The sequence below is a fragment of the Ambystoma mexicanum genome, chromosome 3q (genome assembly GCF_040938575.1).
Source record: "Ambystoma mexicanum isolate Mex_15411 chromosome 3q, UKY_AmexF1_1, whole genome shotgun sequence".
Taxonomy (NCBI): domain Eukaryota; kingdom Metazoa; phylum Chordata; class Amphibia; order Caudata; family Ambystomatidae; genus Ambystoma; species Ambystoma mexicanum.
Window position 1 is genome coordinate 297,910,010 of NC_090926.1, and position 14,596 is coordinate 297,924,605.

Below are 14,596 nucleotides of genomic sequence, written 5' to 3' on the forward strand. Positions count from 1 at the left end.
CATGTAAGCCATATATCCATCGCCACAGTATTCAGCTCAATCTCCAGGCAAGCCTACACCACTGTCTGGCCCTTCGTCTTGTCAGGAGCCAGCGGCATTCCCAAATCACCTACCAGCCCATGAAAACCCTCTAGCAGCCTCTCCCATTTCCCTTGCTCAGCACTCCTGCTCACCATTAGGACATCATCAGATCATCTCTGTCAATCTTGCCCGTTTCGTAAATGCCTCCTCCATAAACCTGCTAAAGTGCGCATGCCATTGAGGCCCCCAGATGCAACATTGTGTCCACATAGAAATGTCCTTCAAATTGTATACCCAACACTGGGAAGATATCCAGGTGCACACGGGGAGACAACTCTTCATTGTATCTCAACCATGCAACATCCCCAAACTTCTCCCCTGATTTTCTTATGACCTTCATGCATATTAATAACATGGCTCTTTGCTCTGGGAACTTCTTTGCAATATATCATGGCGTATTTGTACAGATGGCAGACATCTAATTCTCAATTGTCACCTGGACCATAAATCTTCTCGTCACTTCCTCGCTTCCTCAGGCACTTCATTGCAAATCACCTCTCTGTGCCACAATTAGAATTTCTTGACCAACTCCCCATCCCACATCGTTTCTTTGGTGGCCTCTGCTAACTATACTCTTTGCCATACTCATCTATGGCTATTTGATATTAAATGGTGGCACCATATCCCCCTGCCACCCTTTTCTTCCTCCAGCGCCACGCCAGGTGAGCCTGAAACCATAACTACAATATCTTCATCCCTTGGCTCAGTCTCTGACAATACTTTTTGCTTGTCGGAGTTTTTACTGTGTGACTTGTCACATCCCACTCATTGTATACCTCTTCAGTCCCCTTTTACTCTCTTCCTGCCCCGTCCCTACTACCCTCTTTCTCATCCAAGGTTTGCCTCATCCCACTTTCCATCCCCTCTCACCTCTGCAACCCATGACTTCCAACAATGCGTGTGCCCGTCCCATCCGTCCCCCTCACATGACTCTGCTGCCACTCTTTGCCGCGGGGGGGGGCTTTTTCTCTGCTTTTGCCCTTCTGGGACCCACACGCATTCATTGCGGTCTGTCCCCTAGCTGAGCTGACGTTTATTTGCCTTGCCCGCTTTCTTCATACCTCGCTCTTGACTCTCAGCCAGCACCGCCCTATCCTCAGTTCTTAGCCACTGGATGGCATGCCACCACCAACTGAGGTGCCCTTGGTAAAAAGAGCCTGCCCCTTCAGGTTAGACTCCATCCTCTGCCGACCAATCACTGGAGCCGGCGCCTCTGCGTCACTCCCAAAAGTCCTGCTGGAGGTAGTGGCGCAACCTCCTCCCACAGGGCCCCTTTTCTGGATCAAATCAGTTTAAAAGGTTTTTGCTTGAATGGCAGGTGATATAATATTTTGTCAGTGTTATTGAAAATCTAGACAAGGAATTTACAAGTATGCATGGCTCTAGTTCTTTAAAAAAATAAGTGTTGGGGCCACACATTGCGAAGTGACGTCACATGCAGTGAATGGACCCTAAATGGTATGTACAAATGTCATTCAGCTTGTCTTTCACAATTGATGAAAGTGTACAGACCGCAAAAGTACTTGCCAAGAGAATATATTTTTTATTACACTGCTGGCTAATTACAGAAGGTACACGACTTTTAAAGCTAAGCATTTTTGACAAAACATGTCCCGCTGAAAAATGGCGGGAACTGAATGAGAGAATCCGCTGAGGAACCGCCGGCCCTGCCTGGCCTCTTCTGCGCATTGTTCAGAAAAAATGCGCGGGCGGGATCGTAACCGTAATATTAATGAGGAAGAGCAGTAGTGTCTGGAGACTAGGCTGTGCAAAGGAAGAAGCTGCAAATACCTCCAGATCCTGTTACATGCGAGCACAAGATGCTGCTTGTATCTTCTGAGGTGTCGCCGAATCGGCGTGGCATTCTGGTGGCTTGTTATGTTTCTCTGATGCATTACCCGGCTCTCCATGACGGTTCCTGGCAGCATTGTCTAATTCCGCCTCCAAAGCAGACAATGCTGAAGTTGAACACGTGGTAGAACTGCTTAATGCCTCGCATGACAGCACAAGCATAAATAAAGACAGCAATCCTGTCCTGAGTTTTAAATAGACTTCCTTTGTTCACACAGGTAGGCATGGAGATTACTTCTGGAGAAAAATCGTGGCGGGCACAGGCAGGTTGGCCATTAGAGTGGGATAATGGATGCCTGGCTGGCCTGCAGCATCTGGGCCTCTGCAGGGTGGGTGGCCTGCTGGTTTTGAGCCTGCGCAAAACATGTCATCACTACCCTGCTGCCTTCCCTATCTATCAAGCCAAGGGATGGTTCAACAGAGAACGAAACCACACACGAGTGATCATGTACCAACAGTGACACTCTCTGCAGCATCTCCCTCCTAGTGTTATCATGGTGGGACACTAGCAAGCTACACATCCCACGTTCTGGTAACTCAGTGAGTTATGTGCTTGCTGCTAAGATGTGTGTTCACAATGCACAATGCACACCGTTAATTATAATAATATTAACGGAAGTCTGTGTCCCTGGTCTGACCATTCTTTTGTGCATTTTACGTTGGACATACCTTTTCCCATGAAGTTGCCAATCATGCCACTTCAATTGGAAACAAGGAATTTAAAAAAGATCACGTTGGCTAACATTGAGCCGTTGTTAAAGGACAGTCTGGCAAACTTTCACACTGTGATGTCTCCGCAAGATATGGCTATAGTATTGATAGATAATCTGGCATGTATCTCCGATAAACTAGCACCACTGAAATTGAAAAGAATCAAGGTTAATGAGCATAAAAGTAAGGCCTGGTTCATGGATGACCTTAGAACCAAGAAAGCTGAAGTCAGTAAAGTTTACTTCGCTTGGAAAATGGAGCATCACTCAGAGTTACTGGTTAAGTATAAGAACACCGGGGGGGGCGTGGCTAACCGCCATGTGAAGAGGACGTTCGCTCCTTGCGCTCCGCTTGATGCGACCATCATAAGCTGCTTTTAACTACTTTTTTCGGGGGCTCCGAACCCCACGAACCGCCTCATCGAGGGCCGACATCCTGCTGCACCTGCGGGTCGATTCCTGTGGCCCTGGAGGACCGGTCTCGCCCTATAGACCGTGCGACACGATCCCGCGGACCAGGGCCAAGATGGCGGCTCCCGAGCCCTGCAAGATGCGGCGGCCCGCACTCTAAAGCCGCTCGCGCCGTAACACTCAGCTGAGGGCCGAGGACACACGAACGCCCAGCTGGACTGACGAGGGGGGCCTGTGGGGCACCCGTGAAGCTTGGAGCGCGAACGACGGTGCCAACGGGACGACCAGCCTGGAACGTCCCGGACGAGGGCGCTGCCAGCCACAGAACCGGGAGCCAGGGTCTCGGAGGCCCTTCGAGGTGAGCGGGGGGGACTAACGCAACCGACACATACAGGCGTGCCCGGCCTGGTAACCCGAAGAAGCGGCCCCGGCGCACACTATCCGTCCCCCCTGTGCCTACGGAGCCGCCCACAGCATACAGCGATCCGCCATCGCGGCCCACCCGATACGGCTTCCTCGGCCACTCCATCGCGGCTCACCCCGGCCACCTCGGTAACAGCGAAGCCCGGAGGCTCAGTCGACATGTCTACCAAAGGAGCAAGGGCTAAGCAACGTCAGACCACCATCGACACGTTCACGGCGGCGGGGCCCACAGCGCCAGATAACATGAGCGAGACTCTTGCTGCAGACCTACCCGACCCCTTGGGGCCTTCAGCGGAACCTAGTAACACACAGATCCTTGAAGCTATCAAACTTTCCCAGGCAGCCGTGGAGCATAAAATAGACGCTGTCGCCATAGACTTGAACCTCCTGCGCCAAGACGTCCGATCCCTGGCCGGCAGAACAGAGGTGCTGGAGGCCCAGGTCCGCGAGAACACGGAAGCTAAGACAGTGCTCCTCAAAGATGTCGATGCACTTCAACAAAAAGTTAAAAACCTAGAAGACAGGGTCGAGGAGGCAGAGGGGCGCGCACGCCGCAACAACATTCGCCTCCTGGGGCTCCCGGAGGGCATCGAGGGATCGGACCCCACGAACTTCGTAGAGAATCTCCTGATACAGGAGATTGGAGCAGAAAAACTCTCTCAGGGCTTTGTAATCGAAAGGGCTCACCGATCCCTCACATCGAAACCCCCTCCTGGCAGCCCACCCAGACCCGTGATCGCAAAAGTACTTAACTACAGAGACCGGGAAACCATCCTCACCTTCTCGCGGTCAGGCGGCCAGATCTGCAGGGGTTCAGCCAAGATATCCATCTACCCTGACTATACATTTCAGGTTCAAATGAAGAGGGCACAGTTCATACACACCAAAGCAAGACTGAAGGCTGCAGGCCTACGCTACATGCTCCTCTACCCCTCCAGATTGAAGGTGATACGAAACAACAGAACTCACCTCTTCGATACTCCGGCAGAGGCCCGAGACTGGATGGACAGGGAGCAGATCCCAGAGGTCGAAGTCAGGAAACGACAACCCCGCTGAGCCCCGTCTCTCAGGGCCCCGGTGCCTTTCGGAGGCCCCACCATGGAACGGCCACTTACGCCGCAGCTGACCGGATTTCATAACACGAGGCGCCCGGACGAACACTCTCCTACCCCTGGAAGTTCTTTCTTGTTAAGGGTACTCATTACCCGCCCGTAGGGCACCATGCGACCGTCCTTCGGTCTAAAGGAGCGGAAACGGGTCTGTCATAGTGAGGAGCTCCTCACTCGACCTGGTTTATGTTGGGGAAGTTCACAGTTACGGGGGGGAGGGATAGGGGAAGTTGGCACAGTTGTTAAGTGCCCGAATCAGGGACAACCAAGACCACCAACATCCATTTCAGTCAGCACGGACGAGGCACCTACCCTCCGCTGGATAGGCTGGCAGTCACTGAAGCAGAAGTTCAGGGGTGCAAGTAACCCGGCTGAGACCCGCATGCACGAATCTCCAGGAAACCACAAGACCCCCACGATCCTCCGGCCACTGGTGGTGCTCCCGGGGGCGTTGGACATAGCCACCAGAATCCCAAATCTCACATGGCCGATTCGTTGAAAATCCTGACGTGGAACGTCAGAGGCATGAACAGCTTCGTGAAACAACGGCGCATACTCTCCTATATTAAAAGAAGCAAAACCAAAATAGCCCTGCTACAAGAAACACACCTTACATCGGACAAACTGAAAGCATTGGCAAAGGCCTGGCGTGGTACCCTGGTAGGTTCCTCCTACTCCTCCTACGCCAGGGGTGTCCTGATCTGGGTGGACCCCTCTGTCCCCTTCCGGTTGGTCGGCTCCAAAGCAGACAATGAGGGCAGGATGGCAATTGCATGTGGCACCATTGAAGGGAGAGAGGTTTGTCTAGTCAGCACTTATGCACCCAACCATGATGCAACCACCTTCTTCCACTCCCTGTATCCACGCCTCGGCCCTTACAGGGACCAAACCATGATATGGGGGGGCGACCATAACTGCACCTTAGACCCCCTGAGAGACAGGTCGGACGATAAACATACACGCCCTTCCCCGCCTGCCAAAATTCTGTCAAGGTTGATACAGCAGTTACAACTCCGAGACTTGTGGAGAGAACAGCACCCAGATGCACGTGTGTTCTCCTTTTACTCCCCTCCTCACGCAGTCCACACTAGGATAGACTACCTTTTCGTGAGCCTAGAACAACAGGCAACGTTCGGCGGTGCTCAGTACCAGCCCAGAGTACTGTCCGATCATTCCCCACTAGTAGCCACCTGGGAGATCTACCCGCCTAGACCCCCGGTCCCCACCTGGAAACTTAGGGCTGAAGCTCTCCTAGACATAGCCCTTCGCGAACACATTGCTGATAGGACTGAAGACTACTGGGAAAGGAACCTCAACAGTGTTAAACACATAGGCACCGCCTGGGAGGCATACAAGGTGGTCCTGAGAGGGGAGATGATTGCAACCATGGGCGGAGCACTGAGGTCGATTACTTCCTCCTTAGAACATGCAGAGAATGAGTTGGGGGAGCTCGAAGGCAGACTAGACCCATCCCCAGAACATTTACAGAAGGTGATTGACCTCAAACAAACCTGTCTCACGCACTGGGAGTCCCTGGGTAGGCTGAGCTATGCCAAACACACTGAACGTACCCACGCTCTAGGTGATAAACCTGGTAAACTCCTAGCTTGGCTGTACAAGAGAGAAGCCCCCAGAACACCCATTTGCCAAGTACTCAAACCAGATGGCTCCCTAGTGCACACCCAGACTGAAATTAATTCGGTGTTCTCTGACTTTTACAGCAATTTATACGCCGAACCCCCACCCGTGGACGTCTCCGACATAGAGGACATCCTGGACGACATAGATCTCCCCAAGCTAGAGCCCCATATGACGGACGCCTTGGACGAACCCATCACCCCAGATGAGGTCAAGGCAATCATTAGGTCACTCCCAACCGGTAAGTCCCCAGGCACTGATGGCCTCCCTGGGGAATTTTATAAATTGTACGAGGAGACCTTGGCCCCACTGTTGGCACAGGTGTTCAACGAAGCCTACGAGCGGGGTGCCCTCCCCGACTCCATGAGGGAGGCGGTGATTGTCCCTCTCCTGAAACCCGGGAAAGACGGATCGCACTGCGGCTCATATAGACCCCTCTCCATGTTAAATGTCGATTGCAAGATCCTAACCTCCCTGCTAGCTAGTAGACTGCGAAGGGTAATTCCCCACCTGATCCACCAGGACCAAACGGGTTATGTGCCCGGTCGCTCCATAACAGAGAACCTGCGTAGGTTGCACCATATTATGTACAGCACGGAGCAGAGGCCTCAGAAATACGCGGTGGCGTCACTAGACGCCACCAAGGCCTTTGATTCAGTGCGTTGGGAATGGCTTTATGCCACTATGGCTAAAATGGGGATAGGACCTGCCTTCCTGAAATGGACCCGGCTAGTCTACACCAACCCCACCGCTAGGGTGCGCACGAACAGGACCTTCTCAAACAAATGGGCGTTACATAGAGGCACTCGCCAGGGCTGCCCACTCTCCCCGATGCTATACATCATCGCCACCGAACCCGTAGCCACGTACCTTAGGCAGGAATACGGAGATGGGGGTATTGTAATCGACGGAGTGACCCACCTCGTCTCTATGTATGCGGATGATACGCTATTGTTCTTACATAACCCCGAACACCTCCTGCCCTACATCCTAGAAACACTGGACGGATTCAGTAGATACACGGGTATCCGTATTAACAAAGATAAGTCCTGCCTCTACCCGCTTGCCGCCCTACATAAAGATGGCCCTGGATCCCTCCCCTCCCTTGATCTAGAATGGCAAGCGACCTCCTTTAGATACCTGGGAATCACCATACACCGGGACCCATTCACGGAACATACACTTAATACGGTGAGAGCCAAAGACGCTCTAGAAAAATCTATGGAATTCTGGGGTAAGCTTCCGCTCTCGATGGCCGGTAGGGCCGGTCTACTCAAAATGGTTGCTCTCCCCCGCCTACTATATAACTTTACAAACGTTCCCTACAATATCCCCCCCTCCTTCTTTAAAAACATAAACAAACTATGCAGACGGTTCCTTTGGCAGGAGGGCAGACACAGGGTGGCGCTGGACACACTCCAAAGACCTTACGAGAGGGGAGGAGTTAAGGTCCCTAATTTCGAATTGTACTACCTGGCGAGCCAGCTAAGGCAAGTGATGCGATGGATGGCCGATGAGACCTCCTCGGACACTCGGCTCCTCCAACCTGCATTACCCTACCTCCTCCTGAGGGACCTACTGTGGGCACAGGGCAGATTCACACAGCCCCTTCCATACTTAATTAGACTTGGTATAAAGCTCTGGAACAGAGCGTGCAAAACTGTGGGGCCAGCTGATCCTTTCTCACCTCAAATCCCTATAGCAGCAATTATGGCTCATCAGCCATGGGGCTTTCACGAATCACGCACCCAATGGGAACCTTACGGAGTGGCCACCCTGGGAGACTTAATGCGGGATGAAGAGATCATGCCCTTTCCTGATCTCGCTGAAACTACGGGATTACCCGCTGGCCAATTTTTGCTCCATGGGGCAGTGATACACGCCATTAGGGTCAGATGGCCGGAGGCTACCACCCCCATGACGGAAAATACGGTCATAGAAACACTATTGAACACAGCCGAGGGCGGCCATGAAACCTCGCGATTGTACGAAACCCTGCTCCAGGGCACGACTAACACCGAGCTTAAATGTAGAGCAAAATGGGAAATCGAATTTGGCTTAGACTTCACGGATGCCGAATGGGAGAAAATAACCCATTACCATAAAAAAGTCTCCAGGAATGCCCGATTGCAACTCATTCAACTGTACATCACTAACAGAGCTTACCTAACACCAGAGGCTATATCTAATTTCAGGGGAGCCGAGGTCCAGCTATGCCCCAAATGTAGGGAGCCGAAGGCGGGTATGACGCATATGTTCTGGGGCTGCCCGGAGATACGCCACTTCTGGACACAGGTTCAGGGGAGGGTGGCGGACGCAGACATCGAGCTAGAGGTGAACTGCCCCGCAGTATGCATCCTGGGCAGATGCAAACGCAACCACAAAAACAAACCTCTGAACAAGCTCAAAGACTTGATCTACATAACTGCGAAGAGGCGCATAGCCATGGGATGGAAGAGCCCTAGGGCCCCGCATGAGGCATTGTGGTGGGGGGACCTGACTAAATGGATAACGGCGGAGACTGGCGCGTGGGAAACGGCAATCCTTGAACAAAGGCTAGACTCCAGCGGAGAACTACAACGCTGGGTGGCCTTGACTGAGCCACTTCTGCATCCTAATAACTCTGACGATGCCTCGGATGGATCGGACTTCCCTAGCCATCAATCTGGCCTATCGTAATGGGACAATAATGTTTACTTGGTCTTGAGTTGGGGGGGTGGGGGAGGGAGGGTTACGTTACTTTCTGATTATTCGTCTGATACTCAAGCGATGTATACTTGTTTTTGTTAATCTGTTAAAACCAATAAATACATTTAAAAAAAAAAAAAGTATAAGAACACCGTTCGTGGATATAAAAAGTCGATTCTGGAAGCAAAAAAAGACTTCCATAACGGCCAGATAAGTAAAGCTAAATCGAATACAAGGGAAATCTTTAAGATATTAAAGGAACAGGAAACTACTCCGGTCCCTCCTGATTCACTAGTTAAAACGGACAAGGAATGGTGCCAACAGATACAAAAAGGTTTATAAAATAAACTTCTTAAAATTAGGGCAACCATGCTTGAAAAAAGGGAATTAACCATTGACATTGGTAGGGCTGTAACTGAAGGGTTCACGCCTGACCCGTCAGTCCCCCAGTTTAACTTCCACTCAATCACGGAAAGTGAGCTGTTAAAAATTACAGAGCACATGAAACCATCACAATGTAGAGGTGATGCCTGCTCCTCTATGATTATAAAAACATGTCCACCGCAGCTCATTAAAGCAATTTGTAATTTTATAAATGCCTCTCTCAAGGCAAGTAGTGTTCCAAACGAATTAAAAGCAACCATGGTCACTCCTATCTTAAAAAAAACAGGACTGCCAATGGATAACCCGTTCAATTTCCGACCCATTTCTAACACACCCTTCTTACTTAAGATTTTGGATAGAGTGGCCTACAGTCAAGTTGCAGAGCATCTGGATCTTCATTACATTCTTCATCCAAATCAGTCCGGTTTTAGGAAGAAATACGGGACGGAAACTTCTCTACTGGAACTGAAATCCAAATTAAGGGGGGAAATGGATAGAAGTGGTCTCTCCTTGATAATCTCTTTAGATCAATCAGCGGCTTTTGATTTGGTTGAGCACTCAATCCTTATTCCAAGGTTACAGGAGGTGGCTAATCTCTCAGAATCAGCAGCCTTGTGGATTGCCTCTTTCTTGGAGAACAGAACAAGTAGGGTCTGCTCAGCTACTGCTGAAGCCAGTCCACTTTCCGTTCTGTATGGGGTCCCACAAGGGGCAAGCTTGTCCCCATGTCTGTATAATTTGTTCATGGCCCCATTCTTCTTTATGTTACAGGAGGAGGGGGTCGTGTTCTCTAATTATGCAGACGACACCCAATGTGTCATTAATTTATCAGGACATCACAAAAAGGACGAGGCGGAGGTGAATAGAGTATTTGCCCTTATTGAAAAATGGATGCTGGATAACTTCTTAGCTCTTAATCGCAGCAAGACAGAGGTGCTGATAGTCGGCAGCTCCGAGGCGATTAGTAAGTTAAGTCAAGACTATAGCACCTTTAAACTGGGTGAGGACACCATCACTCCCTTATCAAAAACCAAAATATTAGGAGTCATTCTGGACTCGACATTAAGCATGAAAGCTCATGTCACATAAGTGGTGGCAGGGATAGTCTATTACATCAGACTTCTGGCCCATCTGAGGCCCATGAGTTCGCAGGAAAGTGCAGAGACTATAGCCAGGGCAATCATAGGTCCCAAATTGGACTATTGTTGCAGCCTCCTGCTTGGCATTAATCAAAGTGAGCTGCACAGACTGCAGGTAGCCCAGAATTGGGCGGTTAGAGTAGTGATCAGACTTCCAAGGCATAGTCATGTAACTGCAGCCAGACGCTCATTACACTGGCTACCTATTGAAGCCAGGATTAATTTTAGAGTATTAGTTATAGTCTTTAAATGCCGACTCCAAGTAATACCGGAATACCTACAACAGTACATAATTGCAAAGAGTAACTCAAGATCTTTGAGATCTGATTTCTCAAACCAACTCATACAGCCAAGATGCAAAACATCGAAGGCGGAAAAGGGAGCATTCAAGGTGAAGGCCCCTTCACTGTGGAATAACCTTCCTACAAGTTTGAGGAGTCACTCTTCCCTCTTATCTTTTAAGAAGGAATTGAAGACTTTTCTGTTTGTTTGACCTATTGAAAATTCTGGATCTCTCCACTAGGGCTGTATTATCTTACGGGGTATAGCGAATAACCTCAGTTGAGCCTTATGACCCTTCATCTTTAAGGACGTTCCGCAATTGTTGCTGTATGTCTTTCTGTTGTCTGCGCCTTTATACCTAAGGGTCAATAGTGCGCATAACAAATGAAATGTAATGTAAGGTCAAATAGTCTAGCCCTCCAGGTCCCACTTATAACTTTGCTGGTGTTGACAATATTAGCCATTTGCATGGTATGCAATTTAACATAGTGAAGCAGGGCAGCAAATCACTGTAAACATATACACTGTTATCACTTCATCAGTTATGTTTCATTTGTAACCTGGCCCATAACGTGCATTTATTCATAGAAAAGCGGAGAGAGAACGCAAATCCATTACCTGGCTGCGGAGGGAGCACCCTGCAGCTAAAAAGCAGGGGCCAGTAACCTGTGGGGCAAGGAGGACAGAAAGGGAGAGGGGCAAAACACTGGCTGGCAGGTCACCAGCCATTGGCAGGAAGCATAACACGTCTCCCTCTCACCTCCCTCAGACTCCTAGAGCCAGGCAGGATGAGGGGCACTACAGGGTGCTACAACAAAATAGGAAGGTGCAAAGCACCGGGGTCAGGAAAGCAGGAAACACCCAGGTAGGAAACAAAGAGCACCACAAGGTGCGAAATGCTTTCGGTGCCAGCCGGCAGGGGGCGGATCAAGCCCACACACAAGCCGACATAGCCTAGGGCTAGTCCACATGCAATATAAGGAGCTGCTCAAGCAGCTGAGAAGTACAATCAGTTTGGTACTCTGCACGGAACACCAAACAAGTAGTCTGCATACGCAGGATAATTTTTCTTTCCCAGGAATCCTCCCACCCAAGAAAAAAGGGAGAGGAGAGAAGAGAGGGGATTCCGGGCAACGAACGGGGCCACATCGTTGTGGGAAGAGGAAGGCAGCACAGTCCAGCGGGCGCAACCGTGGACCTCGTGCCCAAAAGTGTACATTATGTATTATTATGATGGTTATGATGATTGTGTATTATTACGTGATGTGCAATAAAAAACACTGCCTTTTATTGCCAACACTTACACAATGTCTTTGTGGCATCTGGGGGATGGGGGACAGTCACCAACCTCTTGGGTCCACAGGTTATTAGCAATGGGTGCAGAAGTGTTCTTTTTCTGCGGCATTGCTTCTGAGCGCAGGTGGTCCAGTGGTATCTTTGGGGGGCATTAGTTTGAGTGTCAAAGCTGGGCTGCCGTTTCCTTCTGTAAAGGTGGGATTGGGAGGGTTCTAGCCCGGAAGCACGGGGTAAATACTGGTAGAATGCACAGAAGTGGCATGTGTGCAGGAGAAGGGGTCACTGAAGCCAGGGGCAGACAAAGGAGCACGCGGGTGCAGTAGAAAATGGAAACTGCACCCACTGGCACACCCCCCTCTGAAGACAGTGGACACAGTTTGCCACTCATCCACAGCAGCCCCTCTGGCCCCCTGCTTGTAAATCTAAGCAGCAGGCGCTCCCTGGTGCATGGTGCACATAATAGAAGCACAGACCATCTAAGGAAGGATAAGCAGGGAGCGGAGTGGGGGACAAAAGTCAGACATCAAACTAGGACTCCATGGAACCCATCAGCCGTCTGCCTGTGCCACGCCCAGAGGACACCATGCCCAGGGCATGACCTTCCGTAATGGCCCAGTAGCATTGACAATGCCTGTAAAGAATGCCTTGCAGCCATGGCCCCAGGCACAGGGGAAATAGAATCATCAGACAGGCCCAGTGGGGATTTTTCAGTGCCATGACCATCAGTCATATCTCGGGCACAGGACACATACCAACAATGCCGAAAGGGTATGGTAAGCAGCCATAACCATTGGGCACTCACCAGGGTACAGATGTGCCAAGAAGACAGTGCCCCAGTGATGGCCTTCAGCCATGCTCATGGCACACTGAACCTACGTGGCAAATTATCTTCCAAGTTATAAATCATTTGAGCCGTTTTGTACTACATTTCTGTAGAAATTCCTTATGGGAAATGTTTTATTTGACCCCTTCATATATGTAATCACCCTCAGACCCCAGATAGAACGTCATTAAAGGTTACAAAAGGCACCGCTCTCCGTGTTTGTAAACCACATGTTCCAATGTTGCATGTTTTTCTTAAAGGGCACATCTCACCACTTTGGGGAATGCCTTCGGCGAGGGAACTTGCCACCTGGCCGTCACCAAGGCGATCTCTTGAGGGCTCCATACACATTCACGTGCCTCCATTCTTCGCCCCCCTACCCCACATTCTCTCCAGTCCTCCCATTGTCTCCGATAGGCGCTGGACGTGGCCAAATTACCCAGTTACACATCCTGAACCTGTGCCACTTAGGGCAGGCTGCCCGGATGACTGGTAAATGGCAATGGGTAACCCTACTTTGCCTGTTCATCATCTGCTCCAGCCCTGCTCCTGCCATTAATACCTAGCCCAGAGCGCCAGACTATTCAATAACACGTTAAGAGGCTCCACCCCACTTGCTTTTCCCCTTGTAAAACATTTATTACTGATTATCCATCTACTACATTCATTGTTTCCCTAGGTTATTGTTGCCCCATTGCACTTCTTTCTAGGGTGTTAGATAGTTTGCCCTAAATTAACTGTTGCCTCCTATGCAGTTGCCTCCGGGGCTTCCAATCTTAAATATTTAAGCGAGATAGTCTGTCACATAGCCAGATTCGTTGTTGCATTACCCGGCTATTTGTGTAACTAATTTGTTAACAGTTTGTGCAGTTACACTCATTTGTTGCAGAGCTAGAGTATTGCAGAAACAGGTTGATTCGGGTTTGCATATCTAATGATTGTCGCATACCTTATTAACCGAATAGGTGCATGAATTTCTGAATAATCTATTTACTTGAGGCACAGACAGATTACTGCTGCATAACTACATTAATTGCACCCCTAATTATTGCCTGAATACCAAATCTAATTGGTGTCCACATGTGTCTCCCTCTCCAGCCTAAACAAATTGCTTCACCTCTACAATGACTGCTACATAATCAGATAAATTACTGCCCAACTGCTCTCTGCCCTTTAATTACCTATAGTAAATGTTTTAACCTCTAGATACATTTTAATAGCTATTCATTTGTGACATAGCTATATTAATTGTTGCATACCATTAATTTTGTAAACCCAGATTATTTTTGTAGAGAGGCAGTTGTACACGTCATCTCTAGTGCCAGCCCCCTCACCTACGTCATACTGGAAGAACAGCAAGAAAGCACTGTGCATGACACCAGGTATTATCCCAATACTGCATCTAAGATATGAGAGAAGCTATGCACTCAGACAACCGTATCAAATATGCCCTCACACTGACCTGGTGGAAGGATGTATACATACACCATTGGACATAGAAGCGCTGTACATGAAATCAGACCAGAGTAAAGTATCATCATAAAGAGAAGATACGAGGGCGCACTAAAATGATATGCAAATACTTAAAGAATGAAGATGTAACCGAAGTAACAAAGTAAACATTGATGCGAATATGAAGTAAATCATGTACACTCAGAAGATAAGTGAGAAGAGATGCAGTAGATGTATATAGGCAGAAACACAAGGTAGATAAGAAATATGGAAGCTTGCTGCAATAGAAAATAGAATGTGGGTAAAGCA